This window comes from Schistocerca gregaria, chromosome 3, assembly GCF_023897955.1.
Source record: "Schistocerca gregaria isolate iqSchGreg1 chromosome 3, iqSchGreg1.2, whole genome shotgun sequence".
Taxonomy (NCBI): domain Eukaryota; kingdom Metazoa; phylum Arthropoda; class Insecta; order Orthoptera; family Acrididae; genus Schistocerca; species Schistocerca gregaria.
The window spans coordinates 754,642,684-754,662,220 of NC_064922.1; the positions used below are offsets into that span (position 1 = coordinate 754,642,684).

A 19,537-nucleotide genomic window follows, 5' to 3' on the forward strand; every position below is an offset into this window, starting at 1 on the left:
AATTGGTTGGTTGGCTGATCTACAGGAGGGGGACAAACAGTGAGCTCATTGGTCCCATCGGATGAGGCAATGATGGGGATGGAAATCAGCTGCACCCTTTCAAAGAAACCATTCAGCAATTAGGGAAGTCACGGAAAACCTAAAGCAGGATGGCTGGATGCAGGTTTGAACTGTCGTCCTCCAGAATGCGAGTCCAATGTGCCAACCAAATAACACGACTGGAATAAGAAGTGCTAGGTGGGTGGATTGGGCACGTCTTGTGCCTGGGTCTTCCACAACAATAAGACCCCTGTGGCAAGGGGTTAGAATTGGGAGTGGTGTAGGGGTGGACTAGGATGATGTGGAGGTTGGGTGGGTAATGGAACATCACTTTAGGAAGGGTGGAAAGGATCTCGGGCATGATGTTCCTCACATCGGGACAAGGTTATACATAATCAAAGCCCTGCCAAAGAATGTTGTTTATAATTATTCCAGCCCATATGGTACTGGGTGACAAAGTAGGCTGGTTCTTGGGCGGTGGTGAAAGGATTTGGGGTTTGTGGGGATATGCCACGGTAAATATGTTTGCAGACTGGGTCTGGAGGTTAGTTTGTGTCTGAAAGGCCTTTTTGAGGCCTAAAGCATATTGGGCAAGGGACCTCCCATCACTGCAGATATGCTGTCCCCAGGTAGCAGGTGGCTAGGCTTTATGGGATGGATATATGGATATTTTGACAGGATGGGAATTGTCAATATGCAAATACAGATGTTGGTTGGTGAGTCTAATGTGGACTGAGGTGTAGATGGAGCCCTCAGAGAGGAGGTGGTCAATGTACATGATGGGTTGAAGAGAACCAGGGAAGTGAATTGGAGAGGAGACATTGATGTTGTGATGGAATGAGGTTAGAGTCCAGATCATGAAGATATCATCAATGACACCCTATTCTCATTCCTTCACGTTCCAACATTGCAGGAGTCATAGCTGTGTGCAGTCAACCAGCACGTGGGAGACCAAACAAGTTTGCGTGGCCTTGTTGAGATGACAGATGCCTCACCCAACAAGTCACCATCCTTTTGTTCACTTCCAGGACTAAACAGATGTACTGCAAGCACCTATGAATATTACTGATGCTTTTGTTTTCCACCAAAAGAAATTCAATGCCAGCTCTGCCTGGAACACAGCTCTTTTACAGACACCATTTTGAAAGCTATGTATAGCACCGCCACCTATCAGAACTTCATGAAATTATAGGGGCTGAAGCGGGAATATTCCATAATGTTCCACAATGAACTTTGCATTTTTTTCAACCAAAATTTGCTGAGGGAAAAAAAGCAGACATTTCTTCTGCTTGTATCTGTGTATGAGCGGATGGATATGCGTGTGTGTGCGAGTGTACACCTGTCCTTTTTTCCCCCTAAGGTAAGTCTTTCCGCTCCCGGGATTGGAATGACTCCTTACCCTCTCCCTTAAAACACACATCCTTTCGTCTTTCCCTCTCCTTCCCTCTTTCCTGACGAAGCAACCGTTGGTTGCGAAAGCTTGAATTTTGTGTGTGTGTTTGTGTTCGTTTGTGTGTCTATCGACCTGCCAGCGCTTTCGTTGGGTAAGTCACATCATCTTTGTTTTTAGATACAATTATAGTATATGTTTGAAGTTAATTTTGTTATACATTAAATTCTCTACATTACTGAGTAGGAGGCCAAATATGTTTATGGCTGAATACTTTGCTCCTTTCTGTGTCACACTAAGGCTGAGTGGAGTTAGCTTATGAATGCCATTGTTGTTTTCAAACTGAGACTGACTGTTGACAACAAACATCATAATCTGTAGTGATTATTCTCCATTCTGAAGTGCTGTTTCACTGTTTACACTCCCCAAGTCTCTTAATGCAACACATTACATCCTTTTAGTTAGCAAGAATGAAAACTAGTAACCAGTAAGAGCTCTGATACCACAGTACTTGACCTTTTGTGAATTCCACAATGAAATGCCTTTGACAAGTAACAGAGAATACCAGTTGGAAATAATTTGTCATTTAAATTTTGTATGTGAATTGAAAAATTGCATTTGCTGTGGAGACACACCTTTGAAATCCAAAATGACAAAGATCACATATCCATACCACCCTACTGGCTTCTTGTGGCTGGTAACAGAATTCCAAGTTTCCATCTGATGCCAATAACAGTCACACAAGATCTGGTGGACTCAATGGTATGCACCTACTGAGCCACCCCCCAGTCGCTCCGTACCATGTGTGCCCTCTGCCGCTGCAATACAGGATGGCCAGTGGCAGGCATTCAGCCCACTAGTGCCTCTTTATTACATAATGCTATGAAGACGTCACTTAGTCACAGCTCCAACTCCATGTGTGTGCTTTAGCTCAGGGAGCCTCTTCCTTGTTGACACAGAGAGCCAGACTTCATTTCTTGCTGCAATGAGTATTCATTCACTTGCAGAAATACAAGCTAAGTAATTCTTCTGTTTACTGTGTTAACTCGCTCGCTACTCATTTTTGTTCCTGTCCAGCTTTCCTATGACAACAGTTGCCACACCACTCTCTAACCTATCTTTCCTTACCATTGTGAACAAAGTCATAAACAACACTAAGTATTTTACTTTGAGAGATTTCTGTTATGGTTGTTGCATACATAATTTCTTCTAATACCATTTAGGAGCAGGCAAGAAACTGCTCAGTAATTATTAACAAATTACTTACAACATGTCTTGTAAATGTATAGCTTAATCTATTTGCAAATATTTTCTGTGATAGCGATGTGTTGCATATTTAACTGAATAAATTGCATACAAGTAAAGAAAGAATTATGTTTCTTTATCTGAGATATTTTCAATGCCATGAGAGTTTTGGTTTTGAGGGAGTTAAATATATTCTTTATTTCTTCACTAAGAACTGAATATTTATGATTTGCCTGTATCGTGGTTCACAGAGTAAAATGCCTCAGCCATGTCACAAAATATTCCCTATAGTAATAACTCTAGTAAATCACCTGTCGAGATAAATATAAGCTTCTCAGTTGACAATCCAAAAGAAGCAACTGAGTTTGTTTTCTTGTATGAAGTGTTTGTAAATTCCTATCTTGAAAACTTTGCAAACTTACTTCCTGACAAGTCCAGTATGGAGGAGAACCCTGTCCTTTCCTACTCATTCAATTCCAGTGTTTTCTTCCACCATCAATATGTTGGAGTAATTGAGTTATTAATGACTTTTTCATGGGTATTTCTGCATACTACTTTTTTTTACCAGTATTACTCTATAATCTGTCACTACCAATGTGATATATGTATCTTCCCCTTTGCCACTTTCTAATAATCTCATACCCTGTTCTTTCTCTGCACGGAATTGAAAGAGGGGCCAGGAAGGGGGAGAGAGGGAGAGAAGGAGGGAGGGGGTGGAGCAAGAGAGACAGAGGGGGGGGGGGGGAGTGGGGGAGAGAAGTATTCACACCACTATCTATTTAACTCCAGGCGAGTGGTTGCTTGTCCACATTTTTTGATTTCATAGATTGCATTATAATAATATTAGGTTTATATTTGATTTCCTAGACAGTATTACTTTCTTGTTTATGAAATTTCATTTCTCTCTGTTTGTTGTGCTTTGAGTGTCATTTCTTTTCCTATAAAAAATCCTCTGTTATTTTCAAAAGCAAATGCCCACTTGGTAACTTAGAAGTATTCCACTTCAAAGTTTGGTGGTTCTTTTTCTCAAACCCCCTGAATTTCAGTTTACTCTTTGTCATTACTGGGTTGTCAGTGTCCAGATCAGCCACTTGGTAAATTACACAGTATTTGAATCCCTAACTGTTAGACAACCCCAGTAACTCTGTAGGGCTTTTTTTTTTGTATATATACTTTCTTCTACCACAATTTTTTTTTAAAAATAGAGTGTTAGTTACAACTTATTATTACAGGCACGTGTCAGATGCATCTAAACTCATGCTGCATAGGCCTGTGTCAGATTTATTTCAATCCATAAAAGAAAAGCTTTATCACTCTTAACGTTTTAATCGTATTTTATTGTTTGCAACACTTCCCAGTCTATCAATACTCTGATTCCTACAATGTCATTCATAAAAATGATTGGTACACTATGTTTGATCATTCAGTAATTTCTCATTATTTCACTTCATTAATCCTTACTAGCTCAAGTTTCCCTCTCCATTCAAGTCCTACGTTTCTTGCAGAATACACTAATTTGAAATATTCTGAGCTACAAATTGTAGAAGTTGTTATTTTATCAAATATGTCAAAATGTTGTTGGACGAATTGTCTCTCATTCCTTCATTTGGAATCTACAACAAAGGTTATCTTTCTCATGACTGTTATCTTTTCCCCAGGATTATAAGTGTCAGCTGTTGTTAAAAAGCTGTTTTCATCAAGATATTGTCCCTTGAAGATGCAGTTTCATGTTGTTTCAAGTTTGCATACTCTGTCTGTTAATCGAAGTCCACAATTTTTTTACATTGTCTTTGATACATTTGGGCCTCCTAAAATCCTATCCTGACTCTTCCATAAAGCATACCATGTTTTTAACTTTAACTTTGGGGTTTTTCTTGGTCAATTTGCTTTTCAGTCTGAGACAGTGTCCACATAATTTTAATCTCACTCTGATTTGTGTTCTCTTTCATTGTCCAACTGTTATCTTTATTTATTGCTGGTCTTAAAATTGCCCTCATCATTTCCCTCCTCCTCCTCCTCATTTCTTTTGTGTTCACTCTTCTATCTTAGCAAGTGAAGTGGGGAATCAGTTAAAATATTTCATAGCATTTTTGGTTAGTGAGTGAAATGAGGAAACAGTTAAAATATTTCATAGCATTTTTGGGTTGCAGTTAGCCAGGCACTGGGAAGATTCCAAAGATACAGTGACTATTTCCCTGTCACTCAAGTAATGGAGGAAGAGAATTAGAGACTAAAAGCCAGAAGTGTACACAGTAAGATATGTTGATTATGAAAATGAAATGACACCATATACGTAGCATCTTATGAATGGCATAAATATCTGATAGGAAAGTAATATAATTAAAAAATAAAAAAGACACTTTGAACAAAGTATATGTTAAATAAAACTGTGAAGACAAAAAGTGGAAAAAGTTATTTTGCCCATAAGTGCATTCATGTAAATAATGCCATGAACAACAATGAGATAACCACAAATTAATTTATACTTCAAGAAGCGTGAAGCTGTCAACGAGCAATAGGAACACTTTCCTTTGGTCAACATTTTAAGTATCAATTTAGTCAGTAGTAGTAAATGAAGAATGTACAGGCAATCTGGCAGAGGTGGACCTGATATAAGTGCCACTATAAACGAAGGCGACATTGTACAGTCCAACAGTGGTTGTTTTCTTTTATTTCAAAATCTCTCACATAAATATCTGTGAAACTGGTTAGCAAAATGTTGTTAAGGTTCCATTATTTGGAGGACTAGAACCAAGAGCTTTAGCTGCTTGGGTATCTCAGATAATAGCCCTTCTGTATTTCATAGGAAAATAACCTCAAACTTTGTATGATGAACCCCACTAAAAATTCAACCAGGAAATATACTTTGCCAGTTATGGCACCAAACTGCAAAAAAGGCACGGATTCAGGTCTTCCTCAGTCTGCCAGAATACATTCACAAAAAGTGGAGTTTCTTCAAAAATGTAAACTGTTTTCTCAGAAGTAGTTTGGGTTGTGGTTCCAAATACAATTACAACAACAATTTAACCTCAAAGATTTGTTGAATGTACTTCCAGAGTGTCCAACATATTTCCAACAATTTTATGAGAAGGAAAGTTGCTACTCACCATATCGCAGAGATGCTGAGTCGCAGATAGGCACAACAAAAAGACTCTCAGAATTAAGGGTTTCAGCCATTGGCATTCATCAATAAACACACACACACACACACACACACACACACACACACACACACACACACGACTGCACTCTCAGGAAACTGAAACCACAATAACAGTATAGTTTCAGTTGTCTGAGACTGCAGTCATGTGTGCGAGTTGCATTTGTGTGTGTGTGTGTGTGTGTGTGTGTGTGTGTGTGTGTGTGTGTGTGTGTGTATGCATGTCTATTGTTGATAAAGGCCAATGGCTGAAAGCTTTAATTGTGAGTGTCTTTTTGTTGTGCCTATCTGCAACTCAGCATCTCCGCTACATGGCGAAGTAGCAATTTTCCTTCTCATAATACTGTTACATTCCATCCCACATTTTCCGTTGTTCAACATATTTCCAAATTATTTAAAATATTTTTATTTTCATTTACAAGATACTCGTGTGTAAATTTGTCAAATATTATTTTAAACAGGCACAGATAGGGGCACTGAAAAAATTCTCCAAAGGTGAGTGAAAATCTTTATGAAACAATCCTGTTTCTCAGAAAAATAGCTTCAAACATTAATAATTAAATAATTACATACCAGTGCAAAGTTTAACTTGCATGTCCAGTGACTAATGTTAAATCACAGCTAGCTGAAAAGCATTACATAAACAGTAAGTATCATTTCTGTGGATTTGCTGTTCAGTTTGTTCTTTCAGTAAACTTCTATGAAGAGGTTATAATCAGTAAAGTAAAAGTAATAACAAAAAATTTTGAGGAAACTTTCAGAGTACACAAATTATATGAAGTAATCCAACAGAACTAACACTAACACCCTTTTCTATGTGTGTTACATTTCCGAGATTAGCAGCTTCTGTGGTGTTAACTTGTATTTCCAATGTTGTGTAGTGCTGACTATTCCATGTGTTTATAGCATCACACATTTTGAGGATTAATTTTACACTTTTTCAGTCTCCAAATTAAACCCATTTCTGTAAGTATATTATCTGATCCATTTTATTAAAGTAAATGAGAAGGTGGCTAATTGTAAATAACAGAAAACAAATACACTCTGCATTAATGTATTGTTAGCCAGTTTCTCTCTAGAGACAAACGACAAGCAAAAACTGCAAGCTCGCAGAGGGGGTGGAGTGGGAGGTGGGGTGGAGAGGGGAAGGCAGCAGATAGAAAGCACCCTCCCCTTTTTTAGGGCCATCTGGTTCTGACATTAAATTTAAAAAAAAAATCCCTGTGGGATGATCTAAGAGCCAGTTACCAGTTCACCTTTTTCACTGTAACATCATTTTGGAGCAGAAACCCCACTTTACAAACCCATTATGGCCAATGCCAACAAGCAAATCACTTCCAGTCAAATACAAGTTATTATGGTGATGAGTTGTTTCAATTAATGACTGAATAAATACATGTTGTAGGAAAATTCTAGTAGAATATAAATACTTTTGAATTTAAGGAGATCATTTACAAAAAACCAAAAGCACTGAGTTGTCAATATGCACACACAAAAGAAAGAAAATGTGCTAGCTTTTGGAGTTATCCTTTGACGAGCTAGAGTAAAATAAAATGCGTATTTTACTCTAGTTCATCAAAGGATAACTCCATAAGCTAGCTCTTTCTTTTGTGTTTGCCTATTGACAACTCAATGCTTCTGATTTTTGGTGAGTGGTCTCCTCCAATCCAAAACTGAATAAATACAGTCACTCAACAGAATACATTTGAACAGCCCAGCAAATAAAACGCAGATGTTAGCATCAGAAATAGGCTCACATTCATGAAGATGGCAATTCAAATCCCCATCTAACTGTCAAATGTAGATTTCCTGTGGTTTCCCTATTACTTAATATAAATGCCAGCACAGTTGCTTTAAAAATGGCACAGTCAATTTCTTTCTGTATCCTTTCCTAATCCAAGCTTTAATATGATATGTAATGACATTGTTGCCTACAGTATACATTAAAACCTAACTGTCCTTCCTTCATTTGATTGTGTTGTATAATTTGTAATTTTTGCCTATAAGGATTCAAATTACATTATTGTAATGTTTTGGGTGTTTTGTGTTCCTAGTTCACATTCTTTAATCTCTCCTTGTAGATTTTTTATTCAGTACACATAATCAGATCCATTCTACCAAGCAGTTACATTTCTCAAGTTTTTCACTGTGCCTATGTTCAGTGTTTGTAAGGATATCATTCACTCAGAATTAGCAGTTTCATTGAGAGTCTTAGAAACTATTTTTCACTAATTTCACCCTTAAAAATTACACTAATATTACCAGTAAAAGTAAAGCACTATAATTCAAATCTTCATTTTCAACTAACATCATGCTACCATACTCCTTTCTCCTTATTCATTCTCTTCTGATTTTATCCAACATCAAACTCTAATGATTAGTAAAACAACGTATGTTACCTAGCTATTATTTTAATTCTGAAGAGCTCAAAAATGTCATTTGCAAACTTAATGCCTGCAGTAAATTAATAAGCATTCCATAATACTCAACTGTTTTAATGATTTCAGCATTCCAATTCTGAGGACTCTTTACAGTTTGCAACCTCGGTAGACCCCCCCCCCCCCCCCCATGAACCATGGACCTTGCCATTGGTGGGGAGGCTTGCATGCCCCAACGATACAGATAGCTGTACCGTAGGTGCAACCACAACGGAGGGGTATCTGTTGAGAGGCCGAACTACCAGTTTAATAAGTCACAGCTGCAAAATACTAACGCAAATTCCTTACAGACAAATGGAAAAACTGATAGAAGCCGACCTCGGGGAAGATCAGTTTGGATTCCGTAGAAATGTTGGAACTCGTGAGGCAATACTGACCTTACGACTCATCTTAGAAGAAAGATTAAGGAAAGGCAAACCTACGTTTCTAGCTTTTGTAGACTTAGAGAAAGCTTTTCACAATGTTGATTGGAATTCTCTCTTTCAAATTTTGAAGGTGGCAGGGGTAAAATACAGGGAGCGAAAGGCTATTTATAATTTGTACAGAAACCAGATGGCAGTTATAAGAGTCGATAGGCGTGAAAGGGAAGCAGTGGTTGGGAAGGTAGTGAGACAGGTTTGTAGCCTCTCCCCAATGTTATTCAATCTGTATATTGAGCAAGCAATAAAGGAAACAAAAGAAAAGTTCGGAGTAGGTATTAAAATCCATGGAGAAGAAATAAAAACTTTGAGGTTCGCCGATGACATTGTAATTCTGTCAGAGACAGCAAAGGACTTGGAAGAGCAGTTGAACGGAATGGACAGTGTCTTGAAAGGAGGTTACAAGATGAAAATCAACAAAAGCAAAACGAGGATAATGGAATGTAGTCGAATTAAGTCGGGAGATGCTGTGGGAATTAGATTAGGAACTGAGACACTTGAAGTAGTAAAGGAGTTTTGCTATTTGGGGAGCAAAATAACTGCCAATGGTCGAAGTAGAGAGGATATAAAATGTAGACTGGCAATGGCAAGGAAAGCGTTTCTGAAGAAGAAAAATTTGTTAACATCGAGTATAGATATAAATGTTAGGAAGTCGTTTCTGAAAGTATTTGTATGGAGTGTAGCCATGTATGGAAGTGAAGCGTGGACAATAAATAGTTTAGACAAGAAGAGAATAGAAGCTTTCGAAATGTGGTGCTACAGACGAATGCTGAAGATTGGATGGGTGGATCACATAACTAATGAGGAAGTACTGAATAGGATTGGGGAGAAGAGAAGTTTGTGGCACAACTTGATCAGAAGAAGGGATCGGTTGGTAGGACATGTTCTGAGACATCAAGGGATCACCAATTTAGTATTGGAGGGCAGCGTGGAGGGTAAAAATCGTAGAGGGAGACCAAGAGATGAATACACTAAGCAGATTCAGAAGGATGTAGGCTGCAGTAGGTACTGGGAGATGAAGAAGCTTGCACAGGATAGAGTAGCATGGAGAGCTGCATAAAACCAGTCTCAGGACTGAAGACCACAACAACAACAACAACAACAACAACAACAACCACCTTGGTAGAAACCTATCCATTTCTCTCAACCTAGTTTGTTAATTGTCAATTCTGTAAGCTAATCATTTTAATGGCTCTGAGGTCATCAGTCCCCTAGAACGTAGAACTACTTAAACCTAACTAATGTGAGGACATCACACACATCCATGCCCGAGGCACGATTCGAACCTGCGACCGTAGCGGATGCGTGGTTCCAGACTGTAGCGCCTAGAACTGCTCGGCCTCTCCGGGCGGCCTAATCATTTTAATATTTATCTCAACAGTACTTCTAACTTTTTGTAGTGGTTTGTAGGTAACTGGTGGTAAAAAGGTGTCAATATAGCCAAAGCTATTTGCCTTGTGTGCTTTTTTATGTAACACTTGGATGTGGACCTGTTTTCACCAAGCACTGTCTTTCCTTATTTCCAAAATTCTTTGACACTCTTGTGCAGATCTTTAAGTGCCTATTTCCATTTCAAATTTGTTCTTTCCCTGATGAACACCCCCTCCACCCCAACTGTATAATAGACTCTCTCTCTCTCTCTCTCTCTCTCTCTCTCTCTCTCTCTCTCTTTCACCCATTTCTGATGTTTTTGGAGCTGGGTTTCCTTGTGTAACTTTAAAAAAAAAAAAAAAAAAAAAAAAAAAAAAAAAAAAAAAAAAAAAAACTAATGTTCTGTTTATTTCTCACAATTTAGGAGCTCCTCGATGCATCAGACTAGAACTCTCGGCTAGTTCTCTTTGTAAGCAGTCACCATACTAATTGGTTTGCAACCCATCCTAACCACTGTAAAGACTCTGAACAAGTTCTTAGTACTGTTGTCTTTAATTCCTGTGTCTACTTACATTTAACTACTCTGTTATTCTGGCATACCAATTTTCCCTTATGTGTGTTTTCTCCTCCTTGGCTTTTCCCAATGCTTTGGGGCAATTTTGCCATTGCTCCTCTGATATGTGCCAATGTTCCAAATATCTGGCAACGAGTATGCTATTAAAAGTCATCAATGTTGTGTCCTCTTTCTCTATGGTTTGTTTGGATACTGCTATGTGATCCAACTGGTAGTGGACCAGGTATGTAATTCGATCAGGTAAAATCTATTTTCAAATAATACTTTCCCTGGCAGAATTGATACCAGTTTTGGGCCAAACAGTTTTCAAAGGAGTGAGCTTTCCACCATTCTTGTTACTGCAACTGTATGCTAGAAAATCACCTCTGATCATTTACGTCTCCTACTTGTTGGTTTACATGTTGCCATTATGAGCATGTAATGTATTGCATGCTTTGTTTCTTCATCTTGATGAGATAAGTGTAATCCATTGTGACATACAATTTATTACTCTACAAACTGTTAATGTTGAAAGTTGGAACCATTGTGCACACTTCGTTTCTTACGACAGGTTTCTCTCTACAACATTCAGTTTCAACCAAATACTAACACATTTTGATTTGTGAACCTGGTTTAGTTTAACATTGGTATGTAGATTACGTGTCTTTTTTAACATACTTGTTCAATAGTTTGATTGCCTATTTACAGAAAGGTGTCGATGTTCAAAGTACTTATCTGACATATTGTGCGAGAACTACTTCAAGAAATTCCATTGCTTCATTATATCATGTTCTACACTCACCAGAATCCAACTGAGTAACTGTGTAACTTCTCCATGTTACAGAAGTTTATCTAGTTATTGATTGGTGTACCTGAGATCTTTTGACTTTGAGTTATTTGAGCTGCTCGGGGGAACACAATGGAAAGCGCCATCGCCGTGTACTTTGCGGTAGATAGCTAATGACAACACCTGTGGGATGCACAATGCAGTAAACTTACTAGTAGTTCCAAATTCACTCAACAGATGTCAGGGTGGAGCTTAATGGTAAGTGCTACTGTCCGTCTGTTGCGGAAACATAATTGTAAGTAACAGAGAGAAAGGCGGCATGTAAAAACATCTCCGAGATTATGGCAACAGTGAACATGGCAGAAGACGAGGAATATACTTCCAATGACACTAATATCTTCTAGAAGGTTCCAGAATACATTCCTAACTATTCAGATGACTCAGAGGTATGTTATTTTGTAAATATACTGTCTTTAGTACGTTTCATGAACATAATGATAAGTGCATGTACATACCATTATGTTCCTAAAGTAGGTTAATTTTGAGGTTATTTTAGAATGGCTACATTTTTTTTGGCTAAGTGGTGTGTGAATGTGTATTCTTCATTTATATTGTTACATGTAATAATAATAATGGTAACGGTAATAGTAGTTTTTGTTGTTATACAGGTTAATAGTGAATCAGATCATATTGCCCAAAACAATGAACAGTGTATCGCTCCTGCAGAAACCATTCAGGAAGGGGCCCTCGAACAGACAAAGAGGACACCTTGGAAAAGGCTGAGAGTCGATTCTCAATGCAAAATTAAACATAAGAGACGTAATTCGGGTGAAGAGTATGTTTCTCGTACAGGAGCAACTGTACGTAAAACAACTGTGGGACCTAATTGCCAGTGCCCTCGTAAATGTTTCAAAAAAGTAGGACATTTGAATGTGATGAAACTATTCAAAACATTTTGGGAAATAGGTGATTTTAACATTCCAAATACATACTTCTTTGGTGCAATGAAATCTAATACTATTGCACGTTGCCGAAAAGCAGCTGGGGAAACTGTACTATTTCCTACAGTGTAAAAGTTAGTGGCAGTGATGTAAAAGTATGCAAGAAAGCTTTTCTTGCCATTCATGGTCTACATAACAATCGCGGTCATGTCGAAAATATACAGAAGAAAATCGCATCCCGATCAACCACATCACCCCAGGACAAATGGGGCAAGCGTACCATACGTCTGCATGCTTACTCTGAAACTAGGGTTAACCATGTCAGGGAACACATCGACAAAATACCAAAATACGAGAGTCATTACAGATGCTCAAACAGTCGTGCCAGATTGTATCTGGGCACAGATGCAACAATCGCCTCCTGTTACGAGCACTATAAGAATGTTTTCTGCAAAGAGATGTCCTATGAGCCTGTATCTGCAGACAAGTACAGGCGAATTTTCACTGAAGAGTATAACATAGGAGTAAAGTTACCAAAGAATGATACGTGTAAGACTTGTGGCATGCTCAAAGTGCAAATTGAGAGCACTGATTGCCCCCAACTGAAAGTAAGTCTGGAGCATCAGTTGGAATTACACCAACATTGGGCAGAAGCAGGGCAAGCTAACATTGCCATCCAGACGAACCGAGCAGAAGCAGACAATAATTTACATGTTGTGACTTTTGACTAGCAGCAGACTCTCCCAGTTCCTAAGTTAAGTTGTGGTCCAGCTTTTTACAAAAGGAAGATTTGGTTGTATAATCTCAATGTTCATGATTGTGTCAAGAAGAAAGGGCACTGCTCTTTGTGGAATGAGACTACTGCTGCCCATGGATCAGAGGAAATTTTGTGGTGCCTTTTATGTTACTTTGAGAAAAACGACATAAAAGGAGAGACTCTCATTGCAATATGTGATAACTTCTGTGGCCAGAATAAGAACTGGGACATGGTACTGTTTTGGAAATATCTAATTTCAACTGGTAGATTTCGTGTGATTTAACACCACTTCCCCGTGAGCGGGCACACAATGTTGCCGTCCGATAGAGATTTCGCGACAATTGAAAATTACGTTCGCCGACAAGTACAAGTAGTGTACAGTCCAGATCAGTGGTGCAAGATCATCAAGAAGTCAGCTAAGAAGAATACATTGCTTGTATATGATATGAAAAGAGAGGATTTCTGTCAAATACGACACTCTAAAGAAGCGTTTGTCTTCAGAAAGAAGACAGTTTATGGTCGAGATGTCAACCAAAGGAAAGTATGTAGGTGGAAGGTGACCTCCAAATATCCATTATCCTTATTCAGGGTGTATACGTGGACAAGGAAAAAAGATTCCCGGATTTCTCCCAGATTTCCCGGTTAAAAATACACTTTCTCCCGGGTAAAAACATCCTTTTTCCCTGTTAACTGACAGTATATTTTCACTCGGAACTGTATAAGTCCTTTGAACGACTATGGTTTTATACACAGGAGTAGAATTTCCCGGTGCTTTATAAAACTAAACACAGGGAAAAAAACATGTTTTTGAAATATCTTTGATGTGCAGCAACATATACGCTGCATATTTTCATATGACGAAAGTATAAATACGAATTCCACTAAACACCGCATGTTAACTTTCCGAAGCAATGAAATCGAGACTGCGATACGCTTTTGTAAGCCAGTCATAGCTCATGTCACGTGATCTTGCCAGCCGATGACAATGGGTATTCAGAGCTTAGGGCACATTACGTAGTCAGCCAATAGCAACATCACTGTTAAGTAGCGTGAAAGCACAAACAGAAAAAGTTAATGGTTTAAATTAATATACATAGTGTTGCTACACAAAATGCAAAGCTTTCACATATAATATTGGTCTGTAAGATTAATACGCTGCAAGAGAAGCTAAGCTTTCACATACAATGTTGGTCTTTTATGGACGTATTACAATTTAAGATATATCACACCAATGTGATCGTAAAATTTTTAAGAACGACTTAAATGTCTGATCTTCTGGGCTCGAAATTCATCTGAATGGCTCATCATCAAAGAGTTGATTTTTAAATGAGAGTCAAACGCTCTGTGATTTAAGAAATTCATCGTACATAGCTCCGTTGTAACTGCCAGAACGGTACTTTGATGGTAATGATTTTCAAACCACCATTTGGAATATTTTCCCATGACCTGTTATAAATAAGTTCTTTTCTGCAGTTGGCAGAGAGCGCCAGATGACTGACGTCACTGCGCTTGTGCAGCTACGATGTCGCAGAGAGCGAGTATGTTCGTACGTGTAAAACATTAAAAGATCGTATATTATGTCATAGAAGAAACAAGACATCAGAGGATACTCCAAGAGCATTGGAATTTCGAGACCCATACTAAAATGTGCACATTTGTATGTCCATATTCCCAGTTAAGTATGCCACGACCTGATATTAAGCTTTCCAATGTGGTTTTCGGGATGTAAATTTTCTAGGAGTACCAGTACTGTGTTACCTCATGTTTGGTTCTTTATTATGGCATAATGCCATACATGCTAGAAGTTGAAAACGTGCACTTGAAATGCAGCGAACAATGTGTGGAATTAAAAAGAAAATTTCTTTAGCAAACCGACAAAAATAACTTCATTGTTCTCCAAGGCAATTAATGCTTGACTGTCAGAAAGGTGGAAATCAGAAATCTGTTTTGTTTTCATTTGACGTGAGAGCAGTCAACGAAGAGGAAACAGCAAAATCACTAAATGTAAACATGGGTCACGTGGAGACTACCCACTACCCCACTGTAACTCAGACTGCTCTGCGCATCAGCCCCGGATCTACGGTATTTCCAAACAGGTGCAATACCCCGCCACTCCCTCAAGCGTTTGAGATAAGACGTTTAAAAAAAAAAAAAAATCTAATTTTCAAAAATATTTTCATTTTGTAGCGCACAACTTTCTGAAGAGTCTGGTACATAAAACTTGTGTGTTCGAGGAAATGTAAGCCATGTTATTTGGTCTTAAGTGTGCCAAAGGGCAGTGCCTCGCCTCCTCTTACAGCATTCTTCTATCACGCATCAGTGTGCTATGCTCTGTGGAATTGAAACCTGTATATTTTGTAATGGATGCCATCAAACCATATTCAGGACAGTGGAAATTAAAAATGTCCTGTGATGCTTCTCCTGCTTACAATTGGCCGGTTTGAAATCCTGTCACTTCAAAAAAAAAAAAAATTGCACTCTTTATTCCCTATCAGCTAACAACTTGCTGCTTTGTGTGACATAAAATTAAATATAGGATTCATAAACCCAGTAAAGACATGAGACAAGCAAGACAATACACATTTCTTCAATCCTTAGCGCCTAGAATTTTTTTCTCTCTAATCTTGCTACAGCTTTACATGGCATGCTTTCCTTTCTGCGAAAGAATCTATTACCTCATCAAAGTTCGTAAAATGTTTTGCTACATGAAAAGTCGAAATGTCGTTGTCTCATTCTGAAAAAGCTGCTAGTGCTAATAGGACCCAAGACTGGTGTGGTTTCCCAATATGATTACATCTATTATGTCACTCTCTGCTAGATAAAGCAAAATAGGCCTTTCTAATACTGCAACAATTGTAATACACACCAAATAAACGAGACTGTTTTGGCACAAACGGTCTTTTTTTGTAACGACAGAATATAATTCACAAAGTACCAAAATCAAATGCCTATTAGTCCTACTACAAGCAAAAAGCCTTATGTTTGGAAATAGTTTCGCACTTCATTCGTACATTCCAGTTTCTCAAGTACGAGATCGAAAAGTAGTAGTACGAAATTTTTATACAAACTTGGAATTGTCATATTGTTCCATAATTTAAGTGATGTCCCCGTTTCTTCTCCTTCCTCGTTATAACAAACAGTCTTATTACCACTAATTCTGTAGTTATTCCTGCTATTCGCAGGTTAACTCCACTAACTCTGCCAGAATCACCGGTTTAGTTATCCCACGATTAATCTCCGGTTAGGCGTTGCTACATGTTCGTACAACGCATTTTCTGCACTTCTTCCAGAATAGAATTTAAAGCAGCTGCTAGCCGGAGACTGTACAACTGGCCCTTAGTAGTATAGCAAGCTGGCCAAAAATTTCCTGTTAAAATTTCATTTTCTTAGATGCACCGAGAAGGTAATACGTAATCTTTCTTACCTGTTATTCGTTTATTTCCACTCCTGTAGTCTGAATCTATGGCCGGCCGGTGTGGCCGAGCGGTTCTAGGCGTGCAGTCTGGACTGCGCGACAGCTACAGTCGCAGGTTCAAATCCTACCTCGGGCATGGATGTGTGTGATGTCCTTAGGTTAGTTAGGGGGACTGATGACCTCAGATGTTAAGTCCCATAGTGCTCAGAGCCATTCTGAATCTATGGATTTAGCTAGTAATTACAACAAAGTTCGTCATTCGCAAACCCAATCAACCACACAATCAGACAACGGTTGTCACTCATTCCGTTTGGTCTTACTACGCTCAGCTCATATAGCCCCTTTTTTGACATGCGGCAAGGATTCCCCTTGAATAATCAATAGACTAACGCGCACTGGATGCTAGTCGCTTTGTGAAACACGTTCGCCCCCCCCCCCCCTCAATAGTATGAATTTGCCCCCACCCCCTCCTAGAACTGGGCCTGCTGTGCATGCAAGAATCTGGCAGCTTGGGCGCTCCAGTAAAATTTTTCCCAGTAGCATCCAGCTGCTTGCTGCGCTGGTTACACAGCCAACAGTCACATTTCTGTAGCCAGAAGTGGGAGAAGGTACAACTCAACTGCACATGCGCATGATCCCGCTCGTAACTGCTACAATGAATCTAACGTAAACAGTTGTGACGTCATGTTCATTGGAGGCAATTTGTTGTTACGGAACATTGCATAGTCTTCCTAAAACATTTGACACATTGTGCTGTTGGCAGACGCTTGTATGAGCACTGTGTTTTGTTGCTGTATATTGGCGCATTTCCTTTGCAATTTAAGTTTTATTTTCGTTTTTTTCTCTCGTTCATGTTTTATTGTTGCAGCATTATTCTGAAATAGTGGTATACAGTAATATCTTTTGTTAGAGTATCGGTTCTTGATAGTCAAAATTACAAAAATTTAACTGAAAACAAAAACAATGAAAACTTCCCAGAATTCTAAAAAATTCCCAGGTTTTTCCCGGTTTTCTCCTGGATGAATAAATTCCCAGGTTTTTCCCGGATCTCCCGGTTGTCCCGGGTCGTATACACCCTGTTATTCATCAGCGAGACATTTTGTCATGACATTTGGCATGAAATAAGCTTCAGGAAACATGGAAGGCAAGGACCAGTTCCTACGCTTCAACTTAAATACAATGGGCCAAGGCTTATTGAAAAGAAGAAAGTTGCTGACGTCCTGTCGCTCCTAAATTACATACCTCCTGTCCACCGTGGATTTTTCCTGTCACTAAAGCCAACAGTTTCGGATGAAAAAGACATTAGTAATGAGAGTGATGAATGATTTTGCAGTTTCAGTAAAGTGTTGTTAATGGTGTATGGTAATGTAATAATTTTTGTATATTTCATTTGTTTTAGTCAGTTCTGAGTTTCATTTATGTCTGTATAGTAGAAGATAGATGTTAGAATCACTACAGAATAAAAGGACTGTTCAAAAAAAATTATTCAGATTTGCAGATCAATTGAAACTTTAGATGCGCTGTATCTCGAAACTATGATTTTGGCGCTTACCATTTTGTCCCCCGAGCAGGTCATTTGTGAATGGACTTATCACCTTCATGAATTGCCACATCTGTCTTCAAATCACCAGGTGGCCTTAACAGGCTATCCAACAAGGGAATGAAAAGATGCCTTTCAAAGTGTATCAGTATTACTATAACAGATGTTACTTGTTATCATAAATTACTATTTTAAAATGTTTTGAGCGTCTTTTTAAAGACTTCTTGGGTTTTATGGAACATAGGACTTATACTTTTAAGATTCATAGATGTTACATTTAACAAAACAATTATATGAACATAGGTAGCCAAACAATATTTTGATGTAGCAGAATGAAAGCATTTCTTATGAAATTGTGAAATGAAAAGAAACACTGCAACTTAAGACAGAAAAAACAGGTTTTATTTAAAAATCATTTGTGAAATGATTTTTCCTCCCTTTCATATTTTCAAGATAAAACTACAAACATCACACCTTTCAAAACAACTTTCAATGACACGGTATGTACACTTAGCTTCTGTGTCGGATTAAAATTAACAGTGAGTGCACCCTTGGACAATATTTCTAGCAAATTATTCTAGACTTTTATGTACTCTCAACTCTTATGTGAAAACAAAGCAGAGTTAGAACAGTAAAATTTGAATTGTATTAATTAAATATTGGAATAAATGAAGGGATGCTGTGAAAAGTTACAAACAAAGTACAAACACAGCATAATTTTGTTGGAACAAAGGAAAGATACACTGAGAAATCCTTAAAATTATGAGACAGAATTGATGGTCACTATTGGAATAGTAGGCAGAATACTTAGTACTGGTAGAAGTCACTTGTAAAAGTAAGCTTTTGGAACTATTAGTTCATTTCTCAGGGAAGAGACAGGCGTAAGGTGGGGATGATAAAAAGGACGGGTGGGTCACTCAGACCCATGGATGAGAGGAATCCAGCTGTTGAGGGGACAAGGTTTTGTTGCCACATTCAGGCATCAGATAACATATATATTTGGCTGGTTATCTTACCACTGGGATAAGACCCAATTCCCAAATGTTCAGTTGGCTCCTGTCATATCAGTTTTTAATTTACATCAACTACTTTCCACAATGGTCCTCAATTCTTCTTTACAGTTTTCCTTCCTCCGCTTTTCTACTTAAGTGCTGCTTTCTGTCTCTCTGTCTGTTCCAATATTATTGTTGAGCACTTATTCTTGTCATTTTGTTTCTTTAATTCTCATGATATCTTCACCTCCACCCTCCCCAAATAAGAATCCCATCCTTCACTCATCTCCTTTAGCTTATATTTACAATTCCCTGTGATATCTCACAAGTTTATCTCCCATCTTTCACGTGTGGCACTTCACCAGATTATAACTGTAATTCTGAATGTAAATTTCAGATGTGATTCTTGTGTTCTGGATTCTCTCATACCTTCTCTCTCTCTCTGGATTCAGGATGCGAAATGACGTCTTTTACCTCCCTTTCTTTGGAA

The 19,537-nt window shown here is 38.4% G+C and overlaps 1 protein-coding gene across 4 annotated transcripts in view; it reads right to left on the reverse strand.

Moving 5' to 3' along the window:
* Positions 1 to 19,537, reverse strand: part of LOC126353929 (uncharacterized protein C2orf42 homolog) — a 250,331-nt gene that overhangs the window by 73,443 nt on the left and 157,351 nt on the right. The window lies entirely within an intron of this gene.